The sequence below is a fragment of the Lissotriton helveticus genome, chromosome 5_1 (genome assembly GCF_964261635.1).
Source record: "Lissotriton helveticus chromosome 5_1, aLisHel1.1, whole genome shotgun sequence".
NCBI lineage: Eukaryota > Metazoa > Chordata > Amphibia > Caudata > Salamandridae > Lissotriton > Lissotriton helveticus.
The window spans coordinates 1511435187-1511447767 of record NC_136065.1 but is presented as its reverse complement, the minus strand read 5'-3'; the positions used below and the strand labels follow the sequence as shown (position 1 = coordinate 1511447767).

General features: G+C 47.4%; 1 long non-coding RNA gene across 5 annotated transcripts in view; it reads right to left on the bottom strand.

Annotated features, from left to right (window-relative positions):
• Positions 1-12581, bottom strand: part of LOC144753675 (uncharacterized) — a 528323-nt gene that overhangs the window by 63816 nt on the left and 451926 nt on the right. For 3 of the 5 annotated variants that reach the window (XR_013594472.1, XR_013594471.1, XR_013594470.1), the window contains one exon: positions 6073-6423. This is a non-coding gene — a long non-coding RNA (uncharacterized LOC144753675). Of the gene's footprint in view, positions 1-6072; positions 6424-12581 lie in introns of those variants that run through there. The other 2 variants (XR_013594474.1, XR_013594473.1) reach the window with 1 other exon arrangement.

Here is a 12581-nt window from a genome sequence, read left to right as displayed (position 1 = left end):
TGGTAGTGGAAATGATTTTCACAAGGAAAACATCATCCTCTTGTTGCATATGGAGCTGTACATTGTGGAAATGCCCTATGTTGAAGCTCATGGTACCAAGTAATATCATCTGGAGGAGAGGGTTTAGCAGGGTACAGATCTGGGTCTGCATCTGTGAGGGGTTCTATATCATAGTCGTCCCAGGGGTCAGGGGCCTGTGGGTCATGAGGGTCACAAGGGAGCCTAGAACAATCTCTGTTCCCAGAGTGTGAGGAACTCCGAAGTGAGTGTTGTGGAGACTCCGAAGGCAACATAGGAGGCACAGGGGGAGGTGAAGGAGGAGGAGGATGAGCAAAAGGAGCTGGAGAGGTAGCCCTGTCATGCTTAGGAGTAGAAAGCACTGTGGGGTTGATGGCCTCCTCAAAAGTCAACTTCCCTTTATGGGAAAGAGTCCTTCGGCACCTGTGGATGTTTCACTAGAGTCCGACCAGTGCATGGCTGAATATGGATGCGTTGGTGCCAAGCATTAAGGTGTTCCTACAGCTGCTCAAGGATTGGCTGTCTGGAGCAGTCAGAAGCGGCAGAGGAGGCAGTAGGGTAAGGCGGCTGTGATGGAATTGAAGAGGTTCGCTGTTCAGAAGGCTTCGATCTCCGCTTTGAAAGCTGTGGGTCTGGGGATCTCGGAGCCAAACTCAGTCTTGCCTCTGAATGCTTTGGTGCAGTTTGTCTCTGCTTCACGCGTTTTGAGTCCGAGGGTGGTCAAGGCTGCACCTTCATTTCCGGCACTGAAGCACTGGATGAGATTCGAGACTTCAAAGAGGACTATGGTGCCAAGAGAGGGACAGGAGTTGCGTCTGGCTCGGACTCTCAGCGTCAACTATGGCCAGAAGGCAGTGGCGCACCAGAGACCTCGTAGGGAAACCCTGTTGGGTAGCTGCGCACTTCCTAAATCCTTTAAATACATAAATAGGCGGAACAGGAGCTTAAGGCTGGCACCTCTACTTTGAAGTACGGGTAGTATATGTACTCACTGCAGTTTTCTTTTCAATTCTGGGCCGGTGGCGGCCCTACGTATTCAACATCAACCTTGGAGTCGACGGTTCCCGGCAAGAAGGCGGCCTCAATTTCATCACCTGGAGCATTCACCTCTTCACCATCAGACTCCTTTCGCTCCCCAAAGATGCCCGGGGTCTCTTCATTCTACCATCTATGCGCCATAGCAGCCGAGGGGAGGTGACAAGAATGTTGGTTCTAAAGAGACTTTCTTTTAAGAAACACAAAGCACACCGAATAAGAGTCTTCGCGGTAGTGAGGAGACAAAGATTGCAGATTTCGAGGAGGTCAGATCTCAGGTACTTGGAGGGCAAGCAGGACAGAAAAAGAATGGGGGACATTCTCGACCCGGATGTTGGGAGTCGAGAGGTTGGTGACAAACGAGTAGGCAGAATTGTTTTGAACAACCATCAAGGAAACAGATCAGAGGGCACGGCAAGAACATCACACAGCGTTGAACCTGATCTCAAATTGACATGTCTGACCCCAACAGGCGAGAAAACACAATCTAATAATGAAGCCAATGCCCAAGAGCAATACCACTGATAGGTGGAGTCACTAGGTCCCACGACTCCAAAAGACTTCTTTCAAAGAAAAACAAGTTTTACACGTCTTAACCCAACACTAGTTGACGGACGTATGCACAGCATGAGCATCTACAGTTACACGTCACAATCACACTTTTTTGCACATTTTCATAATAGCGAGGGCCCAGCAGCTCCTACAATGTTTTATACAAACCATAGCAAAACAAACCAATCACTGCCAAAGCAAAAGGTTGGCATCCAACGCAAGGAAAACCGTTGGAGAGCAGCCAATTAAGAGGATGGAAAAGAGGCTGTGCTCTAGTGGAGAGACAAACGGAAGATTGAACAAGATGGTCAAGATGGCCAAGGTAAGCTATAGACTATGAAGCAGAGAAATGAGAGGAGCAATAAGAGCAACCAAAAGGCAGGTTTTAAGCCAAGTGCAAGCTCCGTCAGACAGGCAAGATTTAAAAAAACATAAATTAACAACATAACGGCAAGAAACAATTGTAAATGATGTAGGAGGAAAGACCTGTTTTATTTAATGTAAAGCAAAACATGATTGTTCTAAAGGTTGAACAAATTTTCTGTTTTCGATTCCAGATTATCCATTAACGCCATGGGTAGCACACTAGGGCTGCAAACAAAACACAGATGTATAATTGCATAGGTTAGATCGCACACTACATGGACCTTCTAATCACCTCTCTTATTTTACATCATAAATGCATGTAAACAGAGCAAAAATTAGGGCCTTGCAAATGGGTCGGTAATGTAAAGAAGTTACTGATTGGAGAGTGTTTTACTTCACAGAAAAATTGGCCTTCTGACCGCATCTGAAGGCCCTTCACACTCCAAGCGCCATCAGGATAAAGTGTGATTAATTTCATGAGAAAAAAATCCCCCTCCACATATACTTTCTTGTCTAAACGGCATCAGATGCTTGCGTGTGCCGTTTTTCACAAACACATCTTCTCTTTAAAATGAAGCAAAGTACCTGGAAATCAAGAAATATAATAACATTCTCCTGACCCATTCATCGAGGCATGACACTCAAGCATGTTACCCTTTGTTCCAAGTTGTCTAGTGCCAAGAAACAGAGCAGCATTGTTGTGTTGTCCAATTGTCACTTCAAATAAGTGTTAATACTAATAATGGGTGGTTGAGGTCTTTCGGGGCAGTATGTATGGTGGGATAAAAGTTTATATAACTGGTGTACAAAGTCCAAAGGCATACCACTGAGACTCCCTCTGAATGCCAACTGGGAAGGGATACTGTTTACTGCTGTCAGCCCAGCACAACTAGGGATTATGAGGCAGTGGGGTGAGTGGAGGGCAAAAGAGTTAGAGCAGTTGGATTAAAACAGAAGGTGGTTTTGGAGCTAGTCTTCTGGAGAGACAGGGGGGATGAGGTATCTGGCCTGCCTCTGGTGAGAGTGCATTTAAGTGAAATGGAATGTTTAGAGGGAGTGAGGATGGGAAGTGAAATGGAACTTGGCCTCGTGAGAAAATAGACAAAAATAGGGAGCATGAACCCTGTTTTAGGAACAGTGGACGAACAGGATGCATGGAGTCATTGTGCAGTATACTAGTGGATGCAGGGGCGCAGGTTCGAGGGGGGAGGGGGTTTCGGTTTTACAACCCCCCCAAATAATTATATTTTCTATGAATAGATGGTACAACTGCTTTCAGTCGAATATGATGGGGCGTGGTCGGAATTCATCTGGGATTTTTGCAAACACACACACGCCCTCTCTCATCTTTGTTTTGAAGGTCCTCAAAATTTTGGTTATTTTACAAAATGTTGTGTTTCTCTCCCCTAGGTTTACCAATGCGCATTCCTCTGCCTTTCCACTGCACCGTAAGTCCCTCTAATGCACCCTGCTTGTTGTATAATGTATTTTACCTCTAATAAAAGAGAGGGACCCCAGCAGCCAATGGGGTAAGGTTCCAACAGACAATAAGTCAAATACAGTGTCCCCTTTGGACAAATTGTAAACTAGAAGATACACTTTCAACCTCATAGAACAGAATCACTTCAATCCATCCTTTTGAGCAAGAGCGAAGATGATGCAAAGATAGTAAAAAATTAAAAACGTGTACAATTTATTGTAACATTTAAAAAAAGCAAACATACAGAAAATTGATTATGCATATATCCAAACACAATTTATACAGATAATGATAATGATACAATGGGAATAAAACATAGAAAATATTTCTAATTAAAATGGAATAGGACAACAATAGTCAGACTTAATTAAATCAAACTCCAAATTTGTATAAATATCTTTGAGATGGAGATGTTATGTAGTCCAATGACTTAGCGTGTCACAATTCAGAATGGCATCAACGCATTTCGGTTTTGGCAAATTGAATACAAGCCAACATCCTTCTTCAGGATTAAAAAATATATATTCCCACATTTCACGGTATATCTCACTTTAGATAGTACAGAGATTTCCAGAGTCTTCCAATGCTCAGTCCAGAACTTCAAGACAACTTGGCACACTCATTCTGGAGGCGCCTATTGAAAATTCCCCTTACGTACGTCACAATGATAAAAAGTTTTTTTTTCTCTTTCTTAAGGTTCGTCACACGGTGGCTCACCAGGCATACGGCGTAGACCCCTTTGGTTCTAAAATTACGGCCAATCGACGTAACACGTAAAACTACGTTGCAGATAGTCTCTTATGTCCGATAGCGTTCAGATTGGAGGGTAGTGTCGACTCCCGTTACAAAGCTAGACCACCCGCAGTCGGCTGTTAGATAAAGTACCGCCGTCAATATGGGTGTCCGTGCCTGGCAGTCTAGCTTTGTAGAAAGAGAAAGAAACCCTTTTTATCATTGTGACGTACCTAAGGGGAATTTTCAATAGGGGCCTCCAGAATGAGTGTGCCAAGTTGTCTTGAAGTTCTGGACTGAGCATTGGAAGACTCTGGAATTCTCTGTACTATCTAAAGTGAGATATACCGTAAAATGTGGGAATATATATTTTTTAATCCTGAAGAAGGTGTTGGCTTGTAATCAATTTGCCAAAACTGAAACGCGTCGGTGCCATTCTGAATTGTGACACGCTAAGTCATTGGACTACATAACATCTCCATCTCAAAGATATTTATACAAATTTGGAGTTTGATTTAATTAAGTCTGACTATTGTTGTCCTATTCCATTTTATTTAGAAATATTTTCTATGTTTTATTCCCATTGTATTATTATCATTATCTGTATAAATTGTGTTTGGATATATGCATAATCAATTTTCTGTATGTTTGCTTTTTTAAATGTTACAATAAATTGTACACGTTTTTAATTTTTGACTATCTTTGCATCATCTTCGCTCTTGCTTAAATGGATGGATTGAAGTGATTCTGTTCTATGAGGTTGAAAGTGTATCTTCTAGTTTACAATTTGTCCAAAGGGGACACTGTATTTGACCTAATGTATTTTACCAACATGTCCTAGCTCGATTGTTGGAAAATCTAAGGCACCCACCCCCCTTACTAACCAAGCTACGCCCCTGAGTGATGTGAAGTGGGCATGCAGCCTAAAGTGGGAGACTGAGGGCAAGGATGGACCCTGTGGTGATAATAAAATGACTGTTCAAAGGAATGCAGCCTTTATTGTGAGACTGGAGGTGAAGTGAAAGTCTATTTTGCGAGCAAACGGAAGGTGGGTGGAATGGAAGCTGTGGTGAGAATGTGGAGGATCAGAGAGCAAAGAAGACTAAGTTGAGAGGAAATAAAACAGGATTACCACCAACAGCATATCTATTTATTTGGGGATATATATGGGACAAGTAGATCCCTTTAAAGGACATGTTGACTCCTTTATAATTTGGTTGTTTAGGCAAGTAGATTTTGAAAAACAATCTACCATGCATGGGATAGCACCTTTTATTGTGGGTGGCTTCAATTTTGCACCTTGCTAGTAAGAGTCTGCTTGTAGATTGGCGTGATAACTAAAGGGCATGGAGAATTTCAGTTCAGAGTGCACAAAGATAATAAAACATTCTGGTATTTTAAAACAAACAAAACATTGTAATGCTTAAACCACTAAGCATCTAGTAGAATTAGCAACAATCATCATAGAGGTCTTAGTAACTTGATTTTATTAAAATTAACTTGAAAGACCAAGAGCTAATTAAGTTAATAAAATCAATGCCAACGAACATTAGAAACAAGAACACCAGACACTACTTCATAACCTTGAGCATTTATCATGGTGAAGGTCAACTCAATCGGTCCATTCTACACATTGAGTCTACTGCTGTATGTCCAATGAATCACCATGAAAGATTCACCACATCATCAACCAGTTTCATTGACAAGTTCATACATTTCTTTTCCTGTATGTTATTTCTTTGTATGCCTGCCAGGTGCATTAGGATCTTCAGAACCAGAATGATGCTGCAATTCTTACTCCTAGAACACTGATTTCAAATGGTGCTAGATACAAGGAAGGTAAAATCTAAGCCACCATGTGAAACCAGTTTCTAGGGGAAGATACGCTGTTGTAGAATCTTCTCCAATAGATGCATCATCCTAGCACTCTTTCCAAGTTAGTCGATACCGTAGATGTAAGAAAAAGGTCATAATCTACATTTGTCACTATTTTCATGATTATGAGCTCCAGAACTCTTCAAATCACATATACCTCACAGAAATTAATAAATTCGGTTTTTGTTGCAGTTTATGTTCTGTGCAGAAATATACCTTTAATTTTAGAAAACATGGCAGCGATTGTGCACTCACTTTAGAGCAGTAGGTATTGATTGTGTAGTACGAATCATGGATAAATTGCTCACGAAAATACAAGAATGTCACTGATACCCATCCCTTCTGTCAGGCTGCTAATCATTCACCTGCAAGACAAAAACAGAAAAGCATCTGAGATAAGGGTCGCTACAAATAAAGAAAACTAGGTGCAACAAGTAAAATACAATGTATGAACACTGACTGTCTCACTACTTTTAAGATTTCAACAAAACATGCAGTTCTAGCTAAAATCGATCAATAGAAGAACACGTTGCATTTGAAACACAATATATCTCTTGACAAGAAGCAAATGTTAACTCCTCATTTAGCACCTGCTAAAAAAGAAGCCACGCCCGGGTGACACTGAGCAGCTATAAATTACTTGGGCCACATGCATACTTCAAATTGTGGTACTCAAGGTACACCAAATAACTTTTCTTAAAATACATGCTAGGAATCCTGCCAGCTACTTCGCACCTTCCTCCCTGGCAGAGAGAGAAATGTGGAAAGACATGCAGACTATGTGGGAAAGGTACTGAGGATATGCAACATCTAATCTGCTCTTGCACCAAATTAAAGGAGGAAAGGTTAGGACTACTCGAAGTGCATTTTAACAAATTATGGATTCGAACTCGGAGACAGGATGTGATTGCATGCTTCGACCCCAAGGACCTGCAGCTAAATGGGAAGCTAGTAAAATACCTGTCACTAGTAGGGTCTGAGCAAGGTAAAGCTGCTCCCTGTGCAAATGCAAACAAGCATTTGCAATGCAATAGGTCTCGCAATAGGAAAGTTTGAGCTTTTGGTATTGTAAATGCCAATTTTTGTATTTCTGTGTTGGTTTTGAAAATAGCGAAATTAATAGCTTTGTCATTTGAAATGCCAATAGTGTTAACTTTCTCAAATGTGACACCTATAGCATTTGTAAGGTAATGTGTGTTGTATTTACGTAACTTAGATGTATTGATATTACAAATAACAATGGCTTTTAATTGTTTTTAATAATTAAATAAAAGCTATTGTAATTTATGAAGGCAATAGCTTAAACTTTTGTAAATAACTTTTGTGAAGATTATGTTCAGTGTATTTTATTGGGACGAAAATCCAAGAACAGAAGTGAAATATTAACATCTTTTTGTGACATTTGTAATAAAGCTTGAAACATTGAGAAAACATATTTGAACCAGTTGTTTAATGGTTGCACAGAGTGATGCCGTGGTGGCGCTGAGTGATGTTGTGGTGGCGACGAGTGATGCTGTGGCATTCAGTTATGCTGTGGTAGGGCATAGTGATGTTGTGGGGCCCCTGAGTGATGCTGTGGTGGTGCTGAGTGATGCTGTGGTGATGCGATAGAGTGACGGCGGCGATAGATAGATAGAGGGAGTGCGATAGATAGATAGAGGGCGGGCGATAGATAGATAGAGGGCGGGCGATATAGATAGATAGAGGGAGGGCGATAGATAGACAGAGGGAGGGTGATAGATAGACAGAGGGAGGGCGATAGATAGACAGAGGGAGGGCGATAGATAGAGGGAGGGAGGGCGATAGATAGAGGGAGGGCGATAGAGTGTGGGCAATAGATAGAGTGATGGCGAAAGATAGATCGATAGAGTGAAGGCGATCAATAGATAGATAGAGTGATGGCGATAGAGTGAGTGCTATAGATAGACAGCTAGAGTTAGGGCTATAGAGTGAGGGAGATAGATAGAGTGAGGGAGATAGATAGAGTGAGGGAGATAGAGTGAGGGAGATAGTTAGAGTGAGGGAGATAGTTAGAGTGAGGGAGATAGATAGAGTGAGGGACGATAGATAGAGTGAGGGGCGATAGATAGAGTGAGGGGCGATAGAGTAAGGGGCGATAGATAGAGTGAGGGGCGATAGGTAGAGTGAGGGGCGATAGGTAGAGTGAGGGGCGATAGGTAGAGTGAGGGGCGATAGGTAGAGTGAGGGGCGATAGGTAGAGTGAGGGGCGATAGGTAGAGTGAGGGGCGATAGGTAGAGTGAGGGGCGATAGGTAGAGTGAGGGGCGATAGGTAGAGTGAGGGGCGATAGGTAGAGTGAGGGGCGATAGGTAGAGTGAGGGGCGATAGAGTGAGGGGCGATGGATAGAGTGAGGGGCGATGGATAGAGTGAGGGGTGATAGAGTGAGGGGTGATAGAGTGAGGGCGATAGAGTGAGGGCGATAGAGTGAGGGCGATAGATATAGTGAGGGCGATAGATAGAGTGAGGGCGATAGATAGAGTGAGGGGGCGATAGAGTGAGGGGGCGATAGAGTGAGGGGCGATAGATAGAGTGAGGGGCGATAGATAGAGTGAGGGGCGATAGATAGAGTGAGGGGCGATAGATAGAGTGAGGGGCGATAGATAGAGTGAGGGGCGATAGATAGAGTGAGGGGTGATAGAGTGAGGGGCGATAGATAGAGTGAGGGGTGATAGAGTGAGGGGTGATAGAGTGAGGGGTGATAGAGTGAGGGGTGATAGAGTGAGGGGTGATAGATAGAGTGAGGGCGATAGATAGATAGATAGAGTGAGGGCGATAGATAGAAAGACAGTCACCCAGGCCCTCGTCAGCAGCAGACTCGACTAAGGAAACACCCTCTACGAGGGGGCCAGACCAAGCTCATCAATCAACTACAACGCATCCAAAACGCCTCGGCACGACTAATCCTCGATGTACCACGACACGGCCACATCACCCCCCACCTGAGAAACCTGTACTGGCTCCCCGTCAATAAGAGGATATCCTTCAAGCTCCTCATCCACGCACACAAGGCACTCCACAAGACCGGCCCAGCTTACCTCAACAGACGGCTCTCCTTCTACACCCTCAACCTCCAGCTCCGCTCCGCCGACCTCTCACTCGCCACCGTCCCGCGCATCCGAAGAACAACCACCAGCAGTAGATGCTTCTCCCACCGTGCCGCCAAGACATGGAACACCCTCCCACTGAGCCTACGACAGACCCAAGACCTGCTGACCTTCAGGAGGATACTGAAGACCTGGCTATTCGATCAGTAGCAGTCCCCACCTCCCCCCCCCCAGCTCCTTGAGATCCTCGTGGGTATGTAGTGCGCTTAACACATGACTGATTGATAGAGTGAGGGCGATATATGGATAGATAGAGTGAGGGCGATATATAGATAGATAGAGTGAGGGCGACATATAGATAGATAGAGAGAGGGCGACATATAGATCGATAGAGAGAGGGCGACATATAGATAGATAGAGAGAGGGCGACATATAGATAGATAGAGAGAGGGCGACATATAGATAGATAGAGAGAGAGAGACATATAGATAGATAGAGAGAGGGCGACATATAGATAGATAGAGAGAGGGCGACATATAGATAGATAGAGAGAGGGCGACAGATAGATAGATAGAGTGAGGGCGATAGAGTGAGGGCGATAGAGTGAGGGCGATAGATAGATAGAGAGAGGGCGATAGCTAGACTGAGGGCGATAGATAGCTAGACTGAGGGCGATAGATAGCTAGACTGAGGGCGATAGCTAGACTGAGGGCGATAGCTAGACTGAGGGCGATAGCTAGACTGAGGGCGATAGCTAGACTGAGGGCGATAGCTAGACTGAGGGCGATAGCTAGCTAGACTGAGGGCGACAGATAGGGTGGGCGACAGATAGGGTGGGCGACAGATAGGGTGGGCGACAGATAGGGTGGGCGACAGATAGGGTGGGCGACAGATAGGGTGGGCGACAGATAGGGTGGGCGACAGATAGGGTGGGCGACAGATAGGGTGGGCGACAGTTAGGGTGGGTGACAAATAGTGTGGGCGACAGATAATGTGGGCGATAGAGTGAGGGCAATAGAGTGAGTGAGGTGGCCTCGTGGTGGACGTGGTGGTGGACATGGTGGGTGTGGTGGTGGTGGACGTGGTGGTGGTGGACGTGGTGGTGGTGGACGTGGTGGTGATGGTGGTGGTGGACGTGGTGGTGGTGGACGTGGTGGACATGGTGGTGGTGGTGGACATGGTGGTGGACGTAGTGGTGGTGGATGTGGTGGTGGTGGACATGGTGGAGGTGGTGGAGGTTGTGGTGGGTAAGGTGGACATGGTGGATGTGGAGGTGTTGGTGGTGGATGCAGTGGTGGTGGATGCAGTGATGGTGGATGTAGTGGTGGTGGACGTGGTGGTGGTGGATGTAGTGGTGGAGGACGTGGTGGTGGAGGACGTGGTGGTGGAGGACGTGGTGGTGGAGGACGTGGTGGTGGAGGACGTGGCGGGGGATTTAGTGGGGGATGTAGTGTGGGACTTGGTGGTGGAGTTGGTGGTGGTAGTGAATGTGGTGGAGGTAGACGTGGTGGTGGACGTGGTAGTGGCCTAGTGGTGGACATGTTGGTGAATGTGGTGGACATGGTGGTGGACGTGGTGGAGGTGGGTGTAGTGGTGGTGTGGTGGACATGGTGGTGGACGTAGGGGTGGTGGATGTGGTGGTTGTGGACGTGGTGGTGATGGACGTGGTGGTGATGGACGTGGTGGTGATGGACGTGGTGGTGATGGACGTGGTGGTGTGGATGTGGGTGTAGACGTGGGTGTGGACGTGGGTGTGGACGTGGGTGTGGACGTGGTGGTGGTGGATGTGGTGGTGGTGGATGTGGTGGTGGTGGACGTGGTGGTGGTGGACGTGGTGGTGGTGGTGGACGTGGTGGTGGAGGTGGATGTGGTGGAGGTGGCTGTGGATGTGGTGGTGGTGGACGTGGTGGTGGATGTGGTGGTGATGGACATGGTGGTGGAGGACGTGGTGGTGGTAGTGGTGGTGGACGACGTGGTGGTGGTGGTGAGGTGGACATGGTGGTGGACGTAGTGGTGGTGGACGTAGTTGTGGTGGACGTGGTGGTTGTGGACATGGCGGTGATGGGATGTGGTGGTGGTGGTGGAGGACGTGGTGGACATGGCGGTGGTGGATGTGGTGGTGGTAGTGGACGTGGTGGTAGTGGAGGTGGGTGTAGTGGAGGTGGGTGTGGTGATGGTGGGCATGGTGGTGGTGGGCATGGTGGTGGTGGACATGCTGGTGGTGGACGTGGTGGACATGGTGGTGGTGGATGTGGTGGACATGGTGGTGGTGGACGTGGTGGAGGTGGGTGTGGTGGTGGACGTGGTGGTGGTGGTGGGCATGGATGTTGTGGTGGTGGATGTGGTGGTGGTGGGTGTGGTGGACGTGGTGGCTGTGGATGTGGTGGTGGTGGAGGTGGTGGACGTGGTAGTGGTGGTGGAGGACGTGGTGGTGGTGAGGTGGAAATGGTGGTGGACGTAGTGGTGGTGGACGTAGTTGTGGTGGACGTGGTGGTTGTGGACATGGCGGTGATGGGATGTGGTGGTGGTGGAGGACGTGGTGGACATGGCGGTGGTGGATGTGGTGGTGGTAGTGGACGTGGTGGTAGTGGAGGTGGGTGTAGTGGAGGTGGGTGTAGTGGAGGTGGGTGTGGTGATGGTGGGCATGGTGGTGGTGGGCATGGTGGTGGTGGACGTGGTGGACATGGTGGTGGTGGACGTGGTGGTGGACATGGTGGAGGTGGGTGTGGTGGTGGACGTGGTGGTGGTGGGCATGGATGTTGTGGTGGTGGATGTGGTGGTGGTGGGTGTGGTGGACGTGGTGGTTGTGGACGTGTTGGTGATGGACGTGGTGGTGGATGTGGTGGAGGTGGTGGTAGTGGTAGTGGACGTGGTGGTGGTGGGTGTGGTGGTGGTGGGTGTGGTGGTGGTGGGTGTGGTGGTTGTGAACGTGGTGGTGGTGGACGTGGTGGATGTGGACATGGTGGTGGTGGACGTAGTGGTGATGGACGTAGTGGTGGTGGACATGGTGGTGGACGTAGTGGTGGTGAATGTGGTGGTGGTGGACGTGGTTTTGGTGGATGTGGTGGTGGACATGGTTGTGGAGGTGGGTGTGGACGTGGTGGTGGTGGACGTGGTGGTGGTGGACATGGTGGGGGTGGACGTAGTGGTGGGGGACGTAGTGGTGGTGGTGGATATAGTGGTGGTGGAGGTAGTGATTGAAGATGTAGTGGTGGTGGATGTGGTGGTGGTGGTGGATGTGGTGGTGGTGGATGCGGTGGTGGACGTGGTTGTGGTGGACGTGGTAGTGGTGGACGTGGTGGTGGTGGACGTGGTGGTGGTAGACATAGTGGTGGTGGATGTGGTGGTGGTGGATGTGGTGGACGAGGTGGTGGTGGTGGACGAGGTGGTGGTGGTGGACGAGGTGGTGATGGTGGTCGTGGACGTAGTGGTGGACGTAGTGGTGGTGGACGTGGTGA